The sequence below is a fragment of the Rhipicephalus sanguineus genome, chromosome 1, assembly GCF_013339695.2.
Source record: "Rhipicephalus sanguineus isolate Rsan-2018 chromosome 1, BIME_Rsan_1.4, whole genome shotgun sequence".
NCBI classification, from domain to species: Eukaryota; Metazoa; Arthropoda; class Arachnida; order Ixodida; family Ixodidae; genus Rhipicephalus; species Rhipicephalus sanguineus.
In genome coordinates, this window is record NC_051176.1 from 247,508,245 (window position 1) to 247,525,031 (window position 16,787).

The 16,787-nt window shown below is 48.5% G+C and overlaps 1 protein-coding gene across 1 annotated transcript in view; it reads right to left on the minus strand.

Annotated features, from left to right (window-relative positions):
* Positions 1-16,787, minus strand: part of LOC119376496 (protein spire homolog 1) — a 202,430-nt gene that overhangs the window by 42,333 nt on the left and 143,310 nt on the right. The gene's annotated exons all lie outside the window — the stretch shown is intronic.

Sequence of the window (16,787 nt, forward strand, 5' to 3'; positions counted from 1 at the left end):
TGGACATTTTCGAACATACTCTACAACTTTTACAAGTACAACTTATGCCCTGAAACGAAACACTTAAAAATAGGCATTATTAAACTTAACTACGTAAATTTTTAGTGCATTAGTAAATATAATCGGAGTAATAGAATAGTGAAGACATTCGAATATGACATTTGTTGCATTTGTCTACGACCTCTCCACCCTCCTTTTTTTTATTTGTTCAGTTTTAAGAAACATCCAGCATCATCCGTTTTTCACTGGTATAGACGTCAGACTCTGCCCAGGCGGCGCTGCGAAAAACACCGCCACCAGCGCCCTCATCGTAGCCCTGGCCCTAACTGGGTAGTGCAAAGAGAGCCGTCCGCAAGCGAATGTGCATAGGCCGCAATATAACCCTCCTCTTTCAATGGTGTCGAGGCGCGGTTTCCTGAAAATCAAGGACCTGGAAAGCTTCTTCCGCCAATCCACGCTTCAGAAACAAAGGAAGCTGATCAAAGCGAACTGCGAGTACAACAAAATAAGTTTTAGTTATTCCCGCGCGCTGCAACTCGGAAGTACAAGCGAGCATCACACGACACCGAGTTCGAGGCAAGCCCTCCGACATCCGTTCTCTAGAGCCTAAATGCGTTAAAATCGGGTATATACGTATGCCACAGCGATAAAGAACCTACATACACGATCAATTTACTTAGCTATGCATCTTACGATCAGTGGTACAAAACTCGGTTCATCAGAGGCGAATGGCCCCGGCGATTTTCGCCTTTTCAGTTGCATTCTCCCTTAATTCATCTCTCGCTTCCTGTGCATTGGAATGTTTTATTACGCATCCTCAAATGGTCTCTTGATGGTCGTCTTCCGTTTGTATGTACTGCAAATGGGGATACGTGCGTGTCCACTTTCGCGGGGTACAACCAAAGGCAAAACCGTGGCCTCCGAGATAGCTACGGCAACCGCGGAGGACACGGGCGAAACAAACCTGAAGGGGGTCACGACCAACATTTTGCGATTTACTTGTATGACGCACATGGTGTTAGCTAGTTAGAACCAGAACTCTGAGCCTTCAAAACGTACATACGTCTGCGATGCTGTGTTGTGACAACCAAAGTGTGCGTATCGCGCGTCTCCAGTCTGCCTCTAGCTGCTCACTTCGTGTTACACGACAAGCACCGCGGTCAGAGCCTCTGCTGAGCTTCATAGTCAAGGTTACCACGGTTTTGTATCAGTGCTACGCAAAACAACAGCAGAGCCACACATTCATGCCACCGGCTGTGGAGAACGCGGGTACTTCGCTTACCGAACACGCTCGCAACGGCCCGTATCCAGCGCTCTCGCCTTTCTTCTTCGTACGACAACTATGGAAATCGGTAAAACTGAACGTTGTTATTCAGTCTTTTACGTCCGTGGCAATTCACAACGCAACAGTGCGTCTTTTGCGGAGTTTCTTCGTAGCGTGCGGAGGGCTCTCGTCTGCTGCTGTTTTCGCCGTCGTTCAGGCAAATTATCCAGGAAGCACTTCACGACGGTTCGGTGGCGCGTCCGACTAGCGGAGAGCAATTCACAGCTCTCGTTCTGAGTGCTAAATGCGCAAACACACGCGATATTAAGCTCAATCGTTGTTTCGCACTCGCTAGTTGCACCTGGTCCCATAGCAAACTATGCGAGAGAGTCGGTCTATGCACTACTCAATACTTCTCCGGCAGGTGGCGCCACACATCTTGGAAACTCCAGAGTCTGACGTCTATAGTGGCTCAGAGAGATAAAAAGTTGAAATGAGTAGCCTGTGAGGAATCCCGTTGTTTGGCAAGGAGTTGCCAAACGAAGACCGAAACCTTCTCGTTGTGTATCGCGGATTCGAGCCAAAGCTGCACTCGACTGCATCATCGAATTACTTTCCCAATAAAGTACACTAACCATCAGGTACACGATAACCAATGATGTCATTTTTGTAGCCTAACTGTGGATCGCTTATCGCAATGTATTTTCCTTAGAAGAGTGAGTAACTAACGAAGCGGAAAGCGACGCTCTTCAACTTGGGTTGCAGATAAGCTTCAGTGACGATATTATCTTATGGCATAGTTTCGGTTTTCCGACCTGTCATGCGAGACCCGCATGGAACGTGCAATTCGGTGGGGCAATGCACAGCAGAGCAGAGATTTTTGTTTGTTTGTTTTTCGGGGGGGGGGGGGTTGACCCCCCCCCAGCTACGCCACTGATGCACAGAGAGATTTATCGAACTATATATGATACAACGTTATCAATATGACGCCTCTATAAGCACCTTTCGCACGTGTTCCGTGCAAGGTTTACGATGCCTGTTAACCCTCTAATGCCTAGGCAGTTACGAAGAAAACTTGGAACTACTTTAGTAGGGTACGCATTTGGGCTGGTTGGTCTATGATTGCGAGCGAAAAAACAGCGCTAAAAAGACGGGACAAGAAAGGACACAGAACACGGCGCTGTTTGTTTCACTCGTAAGTTGGAACTACTCATTCCCTTAATTTCTTCCCACGAAAATTACATTTGGATTTAAAAAAGGCAATGAAATGAACTTTTCGTTCGATTATTAAAATCGAGAATATATCATTAATAAATTTTCTTAATAACCCATAAGTGAGAGTTCGCTAGAGCGTTTAAAAAACAACATACTATACAGGACATATGTGGCCAATTTCGTCCCGCTTAAATTAGAATTTTAAGTTATAAAACCCAGCGTAGCATACATGCCGGGTGCGTGTTTCTATGAGGACAGAATAATATTCCAAAAATAAAATTTCCGGGGAAAAGAGAAAATTTCTGCTGAAGTTAACTGTCAGCTAGGTGCCACGGACGTCCATAAAAGCTAAAATCATGCAAATTGGGAGCTGCTTAACTAATTTTATTAATTGACATTTGAATTCTCTTTGAGGTACCCAACGCAACTGACGAATTGCAGCCGGTGTAACGAATTTCTAGGGTGACACACCAGTGACGAGATATTTGTGTAACTTTTGTACCATCCTGTGCGCAAAACGGCGTTCAGTGAAAAAGTTACCGGAACAACCGTGCATCTTTGCCGTGTTTCATATCTAAGAATATGCGCCGCCTTTAATTTCCATTCCAAGTGGATGCATGTGCCTTGCAAGTTGTGCCATGTCGCAATATGTACCATATAATGTAATTAATTTAAGAAGTTAATTAGGTAAGCTTATTTCTTTAACTATATGTTAGCGTGATTTGAACATTTATGGACGTCCTCTGCACCGGTTTATACACTTTTGAAGAAGTTATGTTTTTTTTCGTCGGAAATCCTATTTTAAAATGTCCCTCATACGTTGGGCACTACTGTGTCAGGGTATGCGAGTCTGATTTCAACATGTATCTTTGAGCAAGGAGGTCAGAATAAGCACTTAGATCTAGGTGCCAACAGCGCACCCATCACACACGTCTGAGCCTGTTTCTCCGGCGGCGAATTAAAAGCATTTGTGACATCGAAAGCACCTATGATGGCTAAGACTTATATAAGAATGTGGCACATGATATAGTTGTATTCATTTCTCGCGATATAAGGTACAGTTATGCACTGCCGTGACGACTTCGAATAAAGCGATGTACGCGATACATTCTGGAATAACATAGAACTATCGAAACGCAGCACACATCACTAGGTTAAAAATCTTCAGCAGAGCAGGGCCTGCACCGTTCAAAGAATGGCTAAGGGAAACCTGTCGATTATATCCGCACTAGACTGCTGTGAAGGAAAACAAAGCGCTTTAACCGGCGAGCAGAGACAACAAAACAAAACACGGTATGTACGTTCCTCTCAGCGCAAAACAATTAGTAATTAAGACAGCGACTATACCTCTCTCTTTCTCACTCAAGACAACGTCTGCCGTATTGCCCAATACCTAAAAACAGCAAAAAGAAAGGATTGGAATTCAGCGCAAAAAACACAGAAAAGCTGTTTGCATTGCGAAGAACGCGCGCGTCAGTCGTCGGTGGAAAGCGCGATGTTCGATAAACCCAATTCAAGCGAATCGCGGACGAAGCGAAACGCACGCGCGCGTTGTTCGCCGCTGAGCCGCGGTTGTTGGGCGAAAGCAGACAACGCTGCACGACAGGCCGAGTGTGCAGCCCCATTTGCTTTCGCGCAGTGTCCGCGCAGCGAGACGGTGGAGGTGCGCGGTAATCCACACAGACGGCGGATAAAAAGCGGCGCACAATAATCCATTCGGCGGAGAAGAAACGCGCACAGGAAGAGACGCACCTGGACAGTCATCTTCGATGCACTTGCGGAACTCTTCATCGTCCTCCTCGAAGTCGAGCCCGAGGCCGACGTCCTCGTCCGACTCGACGCCGAGCTCCTTCATGTCCTCACTCAGCTCCGAAGTATCGTCGTCGTCGCTACACGCGCGTACCTGGTCGCTCCGAGGCGGGCGCACGTCTGCGGCGCCGCGCTCGGTCTGCTCCCGTTGCGCTCCCAGCGGCGGAGAGGAGGACGCCCCCTCGGCGACGTCCGAGGACCTGCGGCGAGCGACCGCCGTATTCGGCCCGCGATGTGGGTCAAGCGAAATCTCCGCCTCTGACCCTGGACGCCACCACGACTGGACCGCCGAGGAACTGACGAAACGTGACTGGTGAGCGATAGCGCTAGGGGGACAGTGCGCGCGCGACCGCTAGGCCGCCATCGCGGGCATCTTCTGCTGGGCGAGCGATAAGCGCCTGCCGTCACGCAACGACAGAAACCGAAGGGAAAATGCAAAACGCCCCGAGAGAGCGCCCCACGTAAAGAAAACCAAGCCGGCCTTGACAATGGCGCTCTCCCGCGGTCGGGTGTTCCCCCCCCAAGCGCGGCGACCCAGTGCCAGAGGCCACGCGAAAATTTGCCGATCTCGCACACGTTCTGTGTCGCAACAGCATTGCTGGGCCGCAGCAGCACGTAAGCGCCCGTGGCACCAGACACGGCGAAGGAAGGAAGCTTCTCGCTCGCCCGCTTAGAAACAGTAGTGCCGTCTAATCGCGTTATAACAGCAGCGCGCTAACCGCGCGCAGGCGTCGTCTCCGCGCGAGACTTGGAATCGTGTCCGGGGAGAGCAAACCGTGAACGCGCTACATTCCGGTTCCTCCTCCGCCGTGAGCATCCTCATCGGACGCTAAGATTCGCGGCGGGGTCATGGTTGACGCGTGCGCGCGGTTATCGCCTGAAACATATGAATAGCGGAGATGCAAGCATACTATAGACCTCGTTCGAGTGTGGGACAGTGCACGGGGCCACGGAAGAAGCTTCCGCCACTGAACCAAGGGACTCGGGTCGGGCCACTTCCGGAGGATGGGCCAGTCTGTCAGCGCAGGCATCGGACGGTTGCGAGCCCGAGCCACATTTCCGTAATACCTCCAGAAGCCGCCAAAGCGGCCGATTCCTGCAGTGCAAGCGAACTCCAGCAGTTTCTAACTGGTTATGTGCTCCTGCCCGTTACACGAAGCACCTCAATATAAGAAAATGTACAGTATATCGCCCAACGGAAAACGTCGACTGTATTTGGCTACCAATTAAACACACATGCGCGCGAAGAAATACACGTTAAAAGTAAACACAAGTTACGAAGCTCAATATATACAGAGCAGAACAACAGAAACCCTGTCGGCCAGACTCTCGCCGCAGTGCTCTGTAGGAGAATGAGGTATTCTGCTATAACCGGCGCTACTATAAAAGCGGTGGCGCACTGCGATAACACTTCATCGTTAACATTGTTCAACAGCTCTGTCTCAGATGCAAAAGAAACGATGAATCAGGACGAGGGTATACAGTTGCGGGTAGCTGTGAACGACTATAACGGCGATGCGCTGGAAAACAAAGAAATACAGCACTGGCGTAGCCATGGAGGGGGGGAGGGGGGCGGTGTTCAACCCCCCTCCCCCCAACAATTTTCAATTTGGCATGGGTTTATATATACGCACACATACAAACATAAGCGTGCGCAGGGTTCCCCTTCAGGGGGGGGCGAAGGTTCGTCGCAGCGCCCCCCCCCTCCATATTATGTCAATGTATGCGGCTGCCTTTGCGCCCCTCTTCTCGCCCCCCCCCCTACAATGTGTAGGGCTGACTTTGCGCCCCCCCTTCTCGCCCCCTTGCCCCCCCCCCCCCCCCCCCCCTGCGCACGCCTATGCATACAAACGTTCGCACGACCATGCATAAAGAGTGGTTGACCCCCTCCCCTTGGAAAGAGATGTTTGGCTGCGCACCTAGAATAAAGAGCTATTTTCGCAAGGAACATAGACGCCCTGATTCATCATCATCAGCCTGTCTACGCCCACTGCAGGGCAAAGGCCTCTCCCATGTTCCGCCAATCAACCCGGTCCTGTGCTTTCTGTTGCCACGTTATACCTACAAACTTCTTAATCTCATCTACCCACCTAATTTTTTGTCTTCCCCTCACGCGTTTACCCTCTCTTGGAATCCAGTCAGTTACCCTTAATGACCACCCTGCCGACGTGCTACGTGCCCGGCCCATATCCATTTCTTCTGATTGCACCACCGCATTACAAGCTCAACCAGAATATTCGGCGGCGTTGTAAAACTTTGTTAGTAAAGCCTCGGGCACGGTTGTCGTTCCGCCACAAATTTACGCCGAGTGAATATGCACTCTCGCTTATGGCGATTTGAGAACGCATTAAATAAGAAGAAAGAAATCGCGATACCTGCAATCATACCTTTCGCGCGAACAACTACAGCGCTTTGTTCGGACGGCCAAATTTTCGCTTCATGTTTTGTTTCCATATAGCACAATCGCGCAGTGGCCAGAGTACAATACCGCCAAAAGCACCCTCCGCACACCCCTTGAATCGCCACTTACCGCTGCGGTCAGTCACTACAGCCTTTCTATTTGCCGGCGAGAAACTGCTCGGTCCGCGACAGCTTTCCCGGACAACGTACCTACTATTAAACTTCATGGCCACAGCAGAGCGGGAGCAGGTGCTTTACTGCTGCGCGGCCACAGTGTCTTATATGACCCACATTCCGAGAGTAGAAGCAATACAGACGCAGCGGATCCGCGCGAATGTCGAGCACTTTTCTTTCTGCGTTATGCGCGCGCAGAGCCACACGATTACGCTCCCCGGGACATGCGAGCAGTCGTGACGGACCGTCAGCCGAAGGCGCTCTAGCCGTAAAGGAGGATGCGGAGAGATCGAGCGGGCTCCCGACGCAGCCCGCAGCCTTGTCGGGCACATCGCGCGCGACAAAAGAAATGAAGGGTTGTAGAAATATGCGCCTTGTCTGGCCCTGTCTGCGTGCTCGAACGCGTTCGACGTAATTAGAATTCACTTCTTTTTGCTTTAAAGGGGTCCTGAACCACCTCTCGTGCTTGGTGAAAACAGATTCTACGAACAGCAAACACTGCTGTGAACAGTTCAGCCAAATATTTGTAGTCGTGCGCGGCTAGTATACAGTTCACAAACGGAGCTGCCACTTCCTCACGTGTCCTCGCTTCTTAGAGAGGCCCCCTCCTCACTCAGCTCGGTGGGCGGGCAGCAGCTGTATGTCGCCGAACAGCCGATTGCTGCTAATGGCTGATAGCTGACACAGATCAAAAGCGGTATTTGGATCAGATGCGCTTCTTGCCATGGGGTGTCGCCACGTGCCGGCGCTAAATTAAACGGTAGCAACACTAGCGCTCGCCAGAATAACACCTCGAGAGAGCGATCGTGTTTCATGACGCGCGCTGACGGAACTTCTTTCTCCTGTGCGATCCATCCGTGTGGAGCTTCCAGCACACTCGTCGGGAAGAGAGACAAATCTCAGTAACTCCGCTCGTTCTTGACGGATTCGAGAAAGTTTTGCGGCAATTTATTCGTGAGGCCATAAGCTCTGTTACCGAGTCATTGGATCATTACTTGGAAATATAGCTCAGGATCCTTTTAAAGGAGTACTGACACGAATTTTAAACGCTTTCGGGTTGTCGTACTAAATAAAAACACGGGTGTCGAGAACAACAAAAAGAGTGTCGTAAAGTTTGGGAATGCATTGAATATGTTTTTAATACCGCTATCTTAAAACAGCGATTTCGGTTTCGGTATCGAGGGGTTGACTTCGCAGTGACGTGTCAGCACAAGTCTGACGTCACGGGAAGACTGCAACTCGCGACATACTAGCAACAGCTGTCAGTTTGCTGTCACTCGCACGTGGTTCACGTAAACAACGACGAGTGAACTGTCGTCCAGAGACTGACAGCGATTTCTGCGATTTAGGTTGCACGCAGGACGCAGATTTCGCAAAACCAGTGAACTGTAATGCCTTGTTGTGATAATGTCCATTGCAGTGGGGCTGGCTTGCAGATGATGGGCAACGAGAACTTTAAAATCAAAGTAAAATATTTTAGACGTTGTACGTTGACAGTGCACACAATGGAAACGAAAAATGTCCCTTTTGGGGTGCCTAAAAATCGTGTCAGCACTCCTTTAACACGACAAGCTTGATACACGGTTTTTTGCCAGGAAACTACACCGAGCGAACTGAAGGATACATCGATTCAGCTTAAACTTGCACAGTTATACAATAGGCTCTCGGTTGTAACGAGTGGTCCTGCGCGTGCCCTCTACTGACACGTGTAATGGCCGCAGGTTCTCCTCTTGTTCTTGAATTGCGGGCAAAAACTTTAGAGTATATATGGTCAACACGTAACGAAAGACTTTGGATCATTGCTTTAAAAAAATGGGGACAAAGTTGACACCCCTTCCAAAGCTATACTACGTCAAACAAGAAAGCACGGTCTCGTTTCCCCTGCTGCTCACTAACAATCGGCATCGCTGACAAGCTCCCAAATTCTACGGCACTGTTTCCGCACTATGACGGGACCTGACAAAATTGTTTGATATTTTGCTTCACAAGTAAATGAAAGGGTGGGGCGTATACATACATCAATCATACCACCTGTTCGATATTACAATGACTCTAATGTTCCGTGTCTAATAGGCTAGCTGGTGCACTTCATAGCAACTAATCCGTATGAGGAACGCAATAGAAAGCGAAAGCGGAGATTCATATAGGCTTGCAGGGTTACACTCACGCAAGACGGAGTTGACGATGCGGCCTCAGATGTATTAAAAACATTTAAAATATATCTTTCCTGCATACAAGCGATGCTTCGTACAGTTCACAAGTAAATGCAAGGGTGGGGCAATCAGACTGCCTGTTCGATATTACAATTACTCTAATGTTCCGTATCTAATAAGCTAATTGGTGTACTTTAGAATGACTCATTTGTACAGTGTACGATGCTTCGTACACTACCTACATTACCAACGTAGGTATACTGTTTTTTGTTTTTTTTTATGCGGGAGTAAGCGCTTCTCCCATATTTGATTCCATTTTGGAGGGCGTCTGGCGCAACCCAAGTGGCGCGCACGTTCACTCTGGTAAAACGCAAGTGATTGGAGAACACGAGAGCTTCAAGCAATGGAGTCAATGTGGGACAAGCACTTGCTCACGCATAAAACACTCCTCTTTGCTACTAGAGTGTATTATTACGTACAAAGCATATTACGTAATGTGGACTTCATATTTGTATACTCGCATATTACACTCGGTATAGCTGTGTATCAAGTGAAGCGGCCACAAACTCTGCTAACTGGCAACATGCGTAGCGCGATATTTGATCCTGCAGTAAGCTCACATTATTTTTTGTTCTCATCTACTTTTGCAGACAAAGAAAGGGATAAAAAAAAAAGAGCCCGAATGTTAACACTATATTATAGGCAGATATATTACAGCTATATTAAAGGCGGTACAATATATATATATATATATATATTTTCGCGTTTAAATGTAAAAGGAAATTACACCTGTGAAGGCTGCCGGGATACGATTGTATACCGTCACATACGTCTGCTAACTGCACTCTTAAATATGATTACCTTTACGAAGGCGCAAATTCTCGCACTTCCACGCAACTGCAGTCGTCTTGCTCTTGTTTTTCTTTTTTTTTTTCTGAATCCCGAAGAGCGAGATGTCGATCGGAGTAAAATTCACACGTTCGCGTAACAGCCATAGGTAGCAGTGGCCCCTGCATCATGTCATGGCATCACCTGTAAAGTTACTGTCGATATCAACTTTCCTCCGATCGACGTAAGATACAGGAAATTTAGTGTATAGCCGAAAGAACACCAAAAAGAGAGACGGCTGCCCGCAGTGTCGACCTGAGAGCGGACTGCAATCGTTAGCCTGTTTAGAACACGTTTAACACAGTGAAAACTTCTATCATGTCGTCGAGCACCGCTTGAGCGACGCACGTACCGGACAGCATGCTGACAACGGCGCGAATCGGGCTGGGTGTCACGATGACTCGCCGAATTCTGCGGGCCACGGCCAGAAGCGCACGCTTGGGGTGCTTCAACTTCAAGTAGGCCGCAGTTTTGGCTGTCCGACGGCCTGCGTCGAGTTACGCGCTGAGATTAGCATTTGCCGGAAGGGCGAGTGCACCTCGCGGCGGAAGCGAAAGCCGGAAGCCCCTCGGAAGTAGGGGCACAGAGAGAGCGGGGGGCGCCTCTTCACGGCGCGCGCCAACCGTTTACACGCACGCTTGGCGACACCCCGGCCGTCGAGGCCGGCACGACACCGCCGAGAGCTCAACCGTTGTGTAGCAGCCGTAGCTGGTCTAATGTGAGACGAGCCATGCAGAAAGAGCGCTGGCCCTTAAACTTGCTTTTCACGAAGAGACAATCACAGCAAAAAATTTTTTTTTTTTTCATTACATCCGGTATTCGTTTAAATGTACGTATACGTTAAAGCGATGCACCAAGAAAAAAAAGAATAATTGGGCGTGCGGCCCCCGGACACGCTCAGTAACTTATTGTATAGCAGTATGCTCACATTACTTTCCTGTCAGGAATGTTATGTCACATTGATACGCAGACGTAACGTCCATGAACTCGGCAGCTATCTTATGATACGGGTTCTGGAACTTCGTCCGCCTTGGCGTGATTGGTCAGAATCGCGCTTGCGTCAGAAAAAAAAAAAGCGACTCTGGCATATCGCGGGAGGAACCGCAATCATATCGCGATAATTGCGTGTTGAAGTGAAACGCAACCAAACGAACTTCGCAACGATTCGCTCATTCAGTGTTCAATGGAACGAGCTCCAGTTGTACCGTACTTTAACTTTCCCGAAAGCGTACCGCTACACATGCTATTACATGAAAACGCGTCGTTTCCCTTTCAGTGTGGCTTGACCGCGATTGCGGGCATACCTATCATTAAGCTAATAAAATTTAACGTAAAGTCAGGGCATATGTTTCAGTAAACGTTTAAATGAAATATATACTGGAACGTAAGTCATTAAAAATAACCGAAGAAATGGTTTAATAAAACGACATAATCTAAACTTCGCGTGGCGCGTGATATAAAATGAGCAGCTTTATTTTACCTTTTCTGTTTTTGCAGAGGGCATGATGAGAAATTACCTCAAGGTCGCGCGTGCACGCACGCACGCGCACACGCACGCACGCACACACACACACACACACACACACACACGCGCACGCACGCACGCACGCACGCACGCGCGCACACACACACACACACACACACGCACGCACGCACGCACGCGCACCACACACACACACACACACACACACACACACACACACACACACACACACACACACACACACACACACCAGACCAGCTCACGGCGCAGGAGCAAAACATAGTTGTGACCAGTCCACCTTGATTATCGCGGCCAAACAAATATTTAAACCCGAATGTAATATCGCTCTGGGATTTGAAGTATGAATAAATAATAATATTTATACAACCCCTGACAATTAGGTAATAGCCCCTCACCCTCCCCTTTGAACTTTGAAACCAGAATCCATATACGCAGTTGGAGTGTGACACTGCGGCAATGGCGCCTTATACAGGGAACGAATCATGAGCTGTACATAATAGCACACTATACGACATACACAAGTATATACCATATATATGTATAGTTGCAGCACGCGGTTGGTCGAAAGAGCGTTGCTTATTAACCAGATGGAAAACTAAAAGGTATTCTTCTCAATATTATTAATATTCCACGAGGCAGTTACGTCTGTTCACACATTATGCGTCAAACATTCACACGCCGTTTCGGGGGGGGGGGGGGGGAAGTGATGACTCGTGATCTTCGAACGCAGGCGATGTCGTGCCCAGAACACATGCAACTAGAATGGTGGCGCTAGAGCCAAGGCAAAGAAAACCCGGCACGTCGCCGCAGGCATAATCGCTAGCTGATACGCGCCGCCACGACTATAGCGGCCCAGCGGGATTTGAATACGTGCTCGCGCCGTAGCGCTATCCACACAATGCGAAAAGCCAAGAAGGAGATAGGGGTGCGCACATGTATGCACATACAAACGGGTATCGGTGGGAACGGGACCGACATCAGTCCACACACAGTTTGTCGTCCGCTCCCTTTGCCTTGCAATTTCTACGTTTAATTTTTTATTGAATACAATAAATCAAGTTACCCGCACACGATTTGATTGGTCTAGTGATTAAATATATAAAAAAAGTCCCCCCCCCCCCCCCCCCCCGCCGTCTAATTCATCATAGGTGCATTTTCTTTTTATGTACATACAGTTAACACAATTTTGAAATATCAAGCACGGTACGTATAGCACCGTTGCTTCTTCAGTGCCATCACTTCTCAGAGGCCGACATAACTTCACCAGAAGTCAAAATGAATATTTGACTAATTAACAAAGTTTTACTAGTTTTAAAACTAAATTTCATGCCACGCGTTGTAACACCCATCTATATATGACAAAATGGAGAAGGCGCGTAATCTGGCACACTAAGGCACAAGAAAACAGTATGTAACCGTATGCGTATGACCTGTTGGGGCTTTTCCCTATAAACAGTTACTGAACAGGCCTCCAAGATAATAAATAAATAAATAAATAAATAAATAAATAAATAAATAAATAAATAAATAAATAAATAAATAAATAAATAAATAAATAAATAGCCGCAATTAAAACAAATGCACGCGCGCAGTTGAAATACTCATGCGCTCTGAAGCTAAATGACGAGACCGGCCGGTTTCAGATTCAATAATAAGTACCTCGTGCAAGGGCGTAGGAGTCGTCTTATTTAACGGGGTGACTTTGCCCTTCGGCGGATACGCAAACGAGTTTTCCTTCCATTCTAGTGGCTCAAAACAAGCAGCTTCGGCGAATCTGAATGAATATAGCAACGCATTATCGCCGAGTGCGTCAACGCGTACCGCCCACGAGAAACAATAACACTTCCGCCCGGCAGCCAAGCACAACGTCCACGCAAGACTGCCTGCCCTCTCCGAGGAGAGCACACGACAGTGCACTTTCGCCGCCACGAGGAAAGGGGCTGTCCTGCTGCGCCGCCCGCACTTTTCGTGAGTCACGGCCAACTCCAGAGGCCAGCTGCTTCCAGGGATGGCAGCGAATACCACCGGGCTGCTCGTTGTGGGCGGCAAAGTCAAGGGAGCGTATACGAGCGATGCAGCGGAGGCGGCGGCACGCGCGCTTTTCGTGGGCGCCCCGCCGCCGCAGAGGACGTCCGCCGATCGCGGAGAGCCGCGCCCAATGCGACAGAGCGCCCACGGGAGCTCCCAAATTGGCTGCGGTTTGTTGCGAGCCCCACTACGTTCCATACGATGCCCTATAGCGTCTCCGTTTCACACCCCGCGGAGTGAAATTGAGGAGATAACTTCGAGGTCTCGTACAAAAGAATTATCTGCATCGCCATAGCGATACAGTAACTACAACACAATGCATAAACAACAACCTTTAGTCTTGAGTGCAAACAGTGCGCATGGACAGAAAGGGACATACAACGAATAACTAACGCGGCACTGTTAGCGTCGTTGAATGTCCCTTCTTGTGTCCCGTCCCTGCATTGTTTCCACTCATGAGTCCACCAATCTATGTGCGTGTAAACTTCTGCAGGCCATTTCTACGCAGCATAATAATAAAAAAGTAAGCTTGAGGAAATATTCGTGTTTTCGAATACTGAATGAAATCCTATGCCAGACGATATACGCATTTCTCGCTTACTTGCACACTTTGTTGTCTTGAAATGCGGCTTCACGGCAGAGCGAATTTTAGCTCGAGGTGTGGTTTCACGGCAGCGCGCCCCACGCTGCCGTGAAACCGCACCTCGAGGAGGTCGAATTCGCACTGCCGTGAAGTCACACTCCAAGGCAAACTTTTCACGTACGCCACACTTTGATTACCGCGTGTCATCCGCGGATACAGTTAGGCTTCCGATGCTGTGTGACTGGCTCGATTTTCCGGACGTATACGGTACTCCTTACTCTCGCTTTCGCTGGCGAGGTGGTTTTTCGGCTTCAAGAGAGCTGTACGGCCGCTGCAAAACATATTTGCGTAGACATGACATTAAGCCGAAAATTTGGTGGCCGACATCCAGCGATCGAAGCAACACTCGCCTAACAAACAGTCAAGGCGCACGCTGCAGTAGATGGGAAACCGTCGCAGGATATTTGCCGCTCATCGGTGATCGGGTCCCGAGATCACGCGCGCAGACCGCACTGAGGGCCGCGAAAGCGGGCCTACCAAGCCTACTGTGCGCTTATATAAGCTGGTGCGCAGGCGAACGCGTGGACAACACAGCATAGGCCACTTGCGTCCCGCAGTAAACGTTGCACTTCACAGCATCGCGATGACGCTCGACAGGTGAAGGTGAAATGCCGCGGCAATCGCAAGGCTCAACCATGACAAAAGTTTATGCAGAACGGAATGAAACAAAATATAGTGAGCCTGCAAACGAAATCTGTGCTGCTGGAGTTGTATAGGAAATAGCGAACTTGCATTTTGGCGTGACAATATTCGAATAACAGAATTTAAAAAATAAACTCACTCCAGATATGCAGCTGTTTGGTTTTGGCAAGAAGCAGTTTTTTTCTTTCAACACTTGGTACATATTGTCGGGGTACGTTTTATGCAAATATTACAGCTATTTCAGAAATTTCATTCGGGGAAATATTCGATAGTAATTACTATCCATTTCGAAAAAAAAAAAATAAGGGCAGTTTCGCCGCAAGGGCGTAGGAATGAATGCGATAGCAACAAAATGGAACGTTATGCGAACTAAGGCTAGCAGCTAACCACATAAAGATCCGATTCTGATGTAACTCTACAAAACGCTGGCATAAGGGAATACGGCCACTCCCGGAAGCGAGGTGGTTTGCGTGCTGCTTGCCGCTTAATCGCGAAGTAAGCGGTGAGAGTACAGCACGTGCAAGTCTATGATCTGTCTATTGATCTCAGTCGAGATAGTGCACCCGACCACGTCCTTTTGGTCAAAGTTCTAAGTTGCTGCCCGAGCGACGAAGTCCCCCCCCCCCTTTTCACCCGCAGCTCTCCATGCTCCTTCGCCCGACGGAGTCGGCCAGCTTGAGCCGCGTCCGTCTGCAAGCTTCGCAGGCTTTCGCTCGCACATAGAACATACGACGCGCGGGGTGATGTTATCGATTTGGACTTTATACGCATAGGCGAGCGCACAGGGAGGGAGGGAGGGAGGGGGGGGGGGGCAGGGGAGGCGGCCGCCCCCTAGTCATCTAAGAAGGGGGGGGGGGGCGCAAAGTCTGCCACATGCTTTTACTTAATAGGGAGGGGGGCGCTGCGATGAACCTCCGCCCCCCCCTCCCCCCACCCTACACACGCAGCTATGTCGATACGGAACACATGACCGCGACGGCAGAAATGCGCCTCGAGTGACTGCTATCGCAATATTAATAATTAAAAAAAAACGTTTACATAAGCCCAGCAAAAAGGTAACACGCCCGTTAGACGTCAGATGAGATGAGCACCGCACGGAGAAGTCGACTTAGCGCAATCTTTGCCGAAAATTTGTGAATTGCTATACTTATCATGTGAATTGATTGACGGTTTTAATTAGTGCGTGGAAAATAATGCGTAAGGCGCGAGCACACGCCGCAATATGTACGTACATGGTATCACTAGTGTTTGCCGCGCAGAAAAAGCTTCTCGTCAGTGACGCTATGCAGTGCAGTGTAGCCAATCTAAAAGTTACGCTATACTCGTTTGCGCGCGAAAGTACGTCGGTAATAATAATAATAATAATAATAATAATAATAATAATAATAATAATAATAATAATAATAATAATAATAATAATAATAATAATAATAATAATAATAATTTCTGCCAAAAACCAAGGTATGATTATAAGGCACAGCGTAGTTGGGAACTCCCTCCGGTTTAACTTTGACCGCCCGGCGATGCACCTGGCAATGTGCAAAATTGGTTCGCACACTGCGTGACCCTTAAAGGGGTACTGACACGAATATTTTCAGTTGTTTTTTTGCGTCAAATGAAAGGTTAAGCCCTCAAGAGCCTAGAAAAGGCAGTGCTAAGCGCGAGTGCGCCCTGGAAAAGTAATTACAGTATGTTTTTAAAAGCTAGTTTCAGTTCCTACTGTACCCTGACGTCACAAAACGGTATGAGCTTTTCGTCACGTGCTCGCACAATATATAGTGACGTTTCCACGGCCGCTCCGCAGCGTGGCTAAAGTGGCTCCGTTGGTGACGCACAAGCGGCCATTTTGGAAGTTTTGATGACGCACAAGCGGCCATATTGGAAGTTTTGGTAGCCAACGTCATCACAACTAGCCAGACTGCTGCGTGAAGTCACCAGAATTTGTACTGTAGCTTGACGTCAGGCTAGTGTCGATGTCAGTAGGTGCACCATGGAAAAAATGACTTTAATATCAAATTAAAATATCTTATCAGCATTTGCTGAGCTTCACACTTGCTCAGAGCCGAC